Source organism: Rhinoderma darwinii, chromosome 1, assembly GCF_050947455.1.
Source record: "Rhinoderma darwinii isolate aRhiDar2 chromosome 1, aRhiDar2.hap1, whole genome shotgun sequence".
Taxonomy (NCBI): Eukaryota; Metazoa; Chordata; class Amphibia; order Anura; family Rhinodermatidae; genus Rhinoderma; species Rhinoderma darwinii.
The window spans coordinates 99,282,068-99,288,067 of NC_134687.1; the positions used below are offsets into that span (position 1 = coordinate 99,282,068).

At 43.0% G+C, this 6,000-nt stretch overlaps 1 protein-coding gene across 2 annotated transcripts in view; it reads right to left on the bottom strand.

Moving 5' to 3' along the window:
* WDR17 (WD repeat domain 17) overlaps positions 1–5,394 on the bottom strand; it is a 128,466-nt gene extending 123,072 nt beyond the window's left edge. For both annotated transcript variants that reach the window (XM_075860237.1, XM_075860238.1), the window contains exons 1-2: positions 4,911–5,394; positions 4,515–4,602 (exon numbers count right to left, since the gene is read on the bottom strand). The gene's annotated coding sequence lies outside the window, so the exon portion shown is untranslated. The remainder of the gene's footprint in view (positions 1–4,514; positions 4,603–4,910) is intronic.
* Between the last annotated feature and the right edge of the window lie 606 nt (positions 5,395–6,000).

The window sequence follows — 6,000 nt, forward strand, 5'->3', positions numbered from 1 at the left end:
GTGTTCAATTTCCCTGCAGCGTCACCACAGGGGAAATTAAGCATTGCACGTTGCTGATTCATATCAATGGATTGTCTGTGTAAGGGCCTGTTCACATCAGCGTTGGCTTTCCATTCCGGGGTTCCGTCTGAGGTTTCCGTCGGGTGAACCCCGCAATGGAAAGTCAAACTGAAACCACAGTTTCCGTTTCCGTCACCATTGATATCAATGGTGAGGGAAACATTGCTAATGGTTTCCATTCGTCACCATTCCGGCAGGTTTCCGTTTTAACGACTGAATCAATAACGCAGTCGACCGCTATTGATTCCGTCGGGAAACCTCCGACGGAACCCTGGAACGGAAAGCCAACGCTGATGTGAACAGGCCCTAATGCGGGACAGGTCCTCTAGAGTAAGAGACACTCTTTGTAACCACTCTCCGCTCACCATCAAATTCCCCTATATTAACTCAAAATTCTCTAATAGGTTATATGAAAATTGGATTTCTAAACCAGAGGTGAAACTTCATTCATTTAACGTACTGTCATATTACAGTTCTAACATGTGACTATGGCTGGCCTCAGGTTTGATGGTGCTTGTGCAAGACATTTTTGGTGCCCCCTCTCCGATGTTTTATTCTAGTGGTTCTTAACCCATGTTATGCCTACCCTAAAGGGCCAAGTCTCCAGTGGGTACAAGGCAGACATCCAGTGTGACAGCCTGTCTCCACATATGACAGTATTATCACATGTTTTCTGCGATTTTCGCCTCTTCCTTCGGCAGTGTGAGCACAGAGCCAGATAAAGACAATGGTTCCCTGCTCGGAGAGATCCATGTTCCAGTTTACAGAATGTTGTAACTGTGACCATAGTGAAAAGCGATGGAAGCAGTCGTCCTAGACCAGAAATAGTGTGTATTTCCTAAACTTAGAATGAGCAACTAATAGTGCACAATGGATCTTTAAACATACATTGGTTCAATAAAAATTAATGCGTACATATAGCTATGGAGTGCGAGCTGGGAAATTATCCACCGAACCAGAAGTTTATAGTAAACCCAGTTAAATACCAGGATCACTTATTCCTACATTTACTCCTTATAATCAGAAAGATTTCTCTTTTTTGTATTTGTTATCATTCTAAATAAAACATGTAATTCTTGACATTGTAATATGCAACGCAAAACACGTAAAAAAACATACAATATACAATGGACATTCCCAATGATTACATCATGCTAAATAACATGCTTTTCTGTATATGCTTCGTATAGAACATTCTGTGACTTTTCATACAGTGATCTGAGCAAAATAGCTAAAAAATATTAAATCAAAATGAAATATATGTTCATTATGGACAAAAAGGTTGTCATTAATTATGTCATTAGCTAAAGAAATGTCGTCATCATCAGATTGGGAATAGATGAATTTAGCGATCAGTCAAAAAAAATTCCTTTGGGTAAAGATTACTCTGGAGTTTAATTACAATAATTACTTTTCCATATGAACAAAACAGAGAACTATACAAATCCCTCCTGCTAATGAAGTGTCTTCTGATACTTGTACACAAAATATTATGGTTAAACATTTTTAGTTTTCCCGATTAACTGGTCTTATACATAAATTAATGTGAAAACAAGACTAAGGCTTCGTTCACATCTGCGTTGGGACTCAGTTCATGGGTTCCGTCGGACCTTTCCGTCAGGTGAACCCATGAACTCCAAACTGAAACAAACGGAAACCATAGCTTTCCATTTGCATCACCATTGATTTCAATGGTGACGGATCCGGTGCAAATGGTTTCTGTTTATCACCGTTGTGTAAGGGTTCCGTCGTTTTGTCGGAATGAATAGCGCAGTCGACTACGGTATTGATTACGTCAAAACGACGGAACCTTTAAACAACGGTGACAAATGAAAACCATTTGCACCGGATCCGTCACCATTGAAATCAATGGTGATGCAAACGGAAACCTATGGTTGTTTCAGTTTGGATTTTGTTCATGGGTTCCCCTGACGGAAAGCACCGACGGAACCCATGAATGGAGTCCCGACGCAGATGTGAACGAAGCCTAAGCTAAATAATATTGCCTGGTTTGCAAATTTTCCATTACAAGTCATGCATTATACCTAAGGACATTACCATTTTTATTGGGCCAGGATTTTCAACCGTCCTGTATATAATAGAGGGAATATATTAAGACTGGCGTTTCATCTGAAAATCAGAGTAAAACACACCTCTTATTAAATTAGGCGCATCTCTGGCTGTCCCTGCGCCAGAAAGTGGAATCTAAGCCAGCTATGATTGGCGCCATCATTTATGCCAGTTACATATTATCTGATGGTAACAATAAAACAGCTTTACCCAGTGGATTGAGGCACAAGCCATATATAAATTCAGTTTGAATTGAGTTTTATCTATCAGGACCTCAAGCAACACACAAGTGATATCAGCCAGAGTTAGCAGCTGAGAGCAACTCCATTTCATCACAACATGAAGTATTATTTAGTATATGCTTAATATTACAAATATAATAATAGTTATAATAATAATAGTTAGAGGAAGAAAGGGAAGGAAAGAGCTCTCACTAAATAGGATACCACAAGGAGATGGCCAGGTTTTAAAAAAGACAGCCTGAGAAAAGAAAATAGTAAGAGAAGTGAACGAGGAAAGAGAGAAGAGAGGAATTGAAAGCATCAAGTAGATGTGTGTGTATATTGCTTTTGCTACAAACACCAAAAAAAACAAAAAACACACACATATGTATATACACACACCTATATTTACATTTACACACACACACACACACACACACACACACACACACACACACACACACACACACATATATATATATTTATCAAGGCTGGATCTGACAATCTCTGAGGCGGGTGGAGAGATTATTGCAGCTTTTAGGAACCAATGAGACCATTCCTGGCCCCAGTTTTACTTTCTGTTATAACCTTCATAAACAGTAGAAAAGTGAAAAAAAAAGTGAGGCATCAGCAGTAGATTTCTCTGACTGGCTCGTGGGCCCTGTCCAGCTCTGCTATTACATATATGGGATTCATAACCGGACCATGCGACCTTTCCCACTGCGCAGGGACAAATGGGATCTGCTAGGCATCAGTGTATGAGATTATAGACAGCTGTAGAAAAGTATTGAAAACTCTATTGTAAGGTGGAAGAAAATCTTTTTATTTAGATGCATTTTCCTGCTCAGTCTTGTGGCTCTTGTGTTGGGAAATGACACATTTCATTATAGTATTGTGTTGGAAAAAAGTGCTGAATTATCAGATTTTCTGGATTATCGGATGTCTGATTACTCTATTATTAGCATTCTGACCACCAACTTAATTATCTACTTATGACATAAGATTTTTTTTCAACTAGGTCAATGAAGTGGTAATCCAATTATGGGATTATTTTTGGGTTTGTTTTAAGAGTTTTGTACCATTTAACAACTATTAAGTGTCCTTCTGTTCCTGTCAGTAAATGTCAATGTATGTGCAGCGCTCTCATTGTAGGTGACTTTGAACCATGTTTTGATATAGTATCTTGACAATCTCAGCTCTGCTATATCTGTATTACACAGCAATCCCACCCACAATCAATATCCATGTAATAAAATCAGCATCATGTGCTATTACAGGGCACTGCATACAGCATCTTCTAGCCACGCTCAGTCTTCTACCTGTATCTGCATTCATATTCACTTGTGTCTGTGGGAAGTGAAGAGAAACCTCTTCTGGCGGTCATGAAATGGAGCCCAGATATATACATAGGTGTATGTACCCGCATGGGTACCCGGAGTTTAGCTCACATGGCATTGTCTACACGAGATATAACTGTAGCAGACCCTCAGCTGGGTTTAAACAGGTTTTTTGTCTCTGAATGTAAAAAAAAAGTTCTATTCACTAACAGAGAGCAGAGATTTTGAACATGTTAAGAAATTAAACTCAAACCATAGCAGAAAGTTGAATATATTTTCATTATACGGAGATTACGCTTTATTTAAGCGCCACATCTAATGTCTACATCTCACACAGATGAATTTAATAAACTAATATCATTCGCAAATCTACACATAACTACAGGCCGCTTTCCATCGCCCACGGCAACGATTCAGTTCGCTACCCTATCCGCTGTATTTAATTACCCTGGCTTCGGCAGACCAATAAAAATGCCCCGCCAGCCCCTCCCCCAGCACGGCGCCTGAATCTACATGTAAAGGCATTTAAAAATTGAGGATATGTCAGATAAAGTTTTCTGGACTTCTACTAATCCCATGGAGTACAGTCAGAATCTCTCAAGGCCGAAATGGCTCCTCCTCTGCGAGAGTGAAATATAATCATATGATGCCCTTCTCCAGCCCAGCAGGATCGCTGATGCCGCTCTGTATTTTTTGCCAGGTATTTGACGTGAACTTCCAGAACTGAAAGGTCTCAGCGCCATTTCTATGTATGTTGTACGTTGTGCTGCCAGGTTTCTGGTGACAAGTTACAGCTAGATGTGAGAGTGAAGATGTAGCGTCCTACCTGGTCTAAGCTGCTGTACCTCGTGCGGCCACAGATGGCGCTGTTGTCCCCGCTTCTCACTGGGTGGATAGTAGGTAGGTGCTGAAACCTTCCCAAACAACATCAGTCAGTACAATATCAGAATCGCAGCGGACAGTGCAGACAATGGTGCGGTAATGTCTGACCGACTATACACTATAATAACAATACACATAGACAAGTGGAGACAGGGCCAGTACTATGCCAAGCTGAACGAAGCCAGACCCAACAGTCATTCATAACACAGCCCAAAACCATATATTACTGCAGGCGGCATCAGTTGATGGCAGAGTTGGCATTACACATTCCAGTGATACAGGCGCAGGTGGCAGCACATAACACAGGCAGTTATATCACCATGGCAGGACAGGCACTCACCTTTTTCCCCCGGTGTATAACCAGCCTCACATCCGCGGCTTCTCCACACAGAACAGCTATGTGCAAATCACCAGGCCAAGGACCGAGCATTCACCACACCCACTGCACGAGTCACTGCCTGTGGGCTCGCTCCGCCCGCGCCTTATTGGAGGAGACGGCTGTCTGTCACACGGGGGCGGTCCTATTTACTCCAGCATTCCCGCCCTCTCTCCCCTGTCACTAATACCGGCTCCAGGACCGCTGAGTGTCTTCTGCCGGCTTTATCTAAGCTCCTGTGCATTGTATATTACAGAGCTGCCATGTCTAGCTGAATGTAAACTGAGCCACAATCTCCCAACCGTCCCGGATTCAGCGTGACAGTCCCAGATTCCGGGCGCTGTCCCGGGCGGCTGGGGGTATGTCCCGCTGTCAACTTTCAATTCTGAAGCAGGGAACCATCAGCTCCGTGCTTCAGAATTAGTTTAGTGCGGAGGAGCTCCTCTGCTCGCCGAGGGCTTCCCGCGCTACTTTAAGCGCTGTGCCCGGGGAAGCCCTTGACGTCATATATGGACAGTGGCGTCAGAGTCAGCAACGAGGATTCCGATCAAGGAGTAGTCACTGTCCACATATGGACAGTGACATTAGGGCTTCCCTCTAGGAGCGGAATTCCCGGTCTATGCTCTAGCTTGGGATTCCGTTCCTAGAGGGACTCCCAATGGCGTTATGTACGGGGGGGGGGCACTATCTAGATGGACACTGTGGCACTATATAGGGGGCACTTAAAGGGGACACTGTGGCTCTATCTACATGGGCACTATCTACATGGGCACCCTATCACTATCTACAAGGGCACTGGCACTAGGGGAGCTAAAGGGGCATTATACTGTATGGAGGCAGCTATGGGGTAATTAAGCTGTATGGGGGCAGCTTTGGGGGCATTAAGATGTGTGGGGCAGCTCTGGGGTATAATCCTGTATGGGGTAGCTATTTGGGCATTATACAGTATAAGGGCATCTAGTGGGCATTATACTGTATGGGGAAGCTTGGGGGGCATTATGCTGTGGGCGGCTATGGGGCATTATGCTGTATGGGGGAATTTGTTTTCCCATTA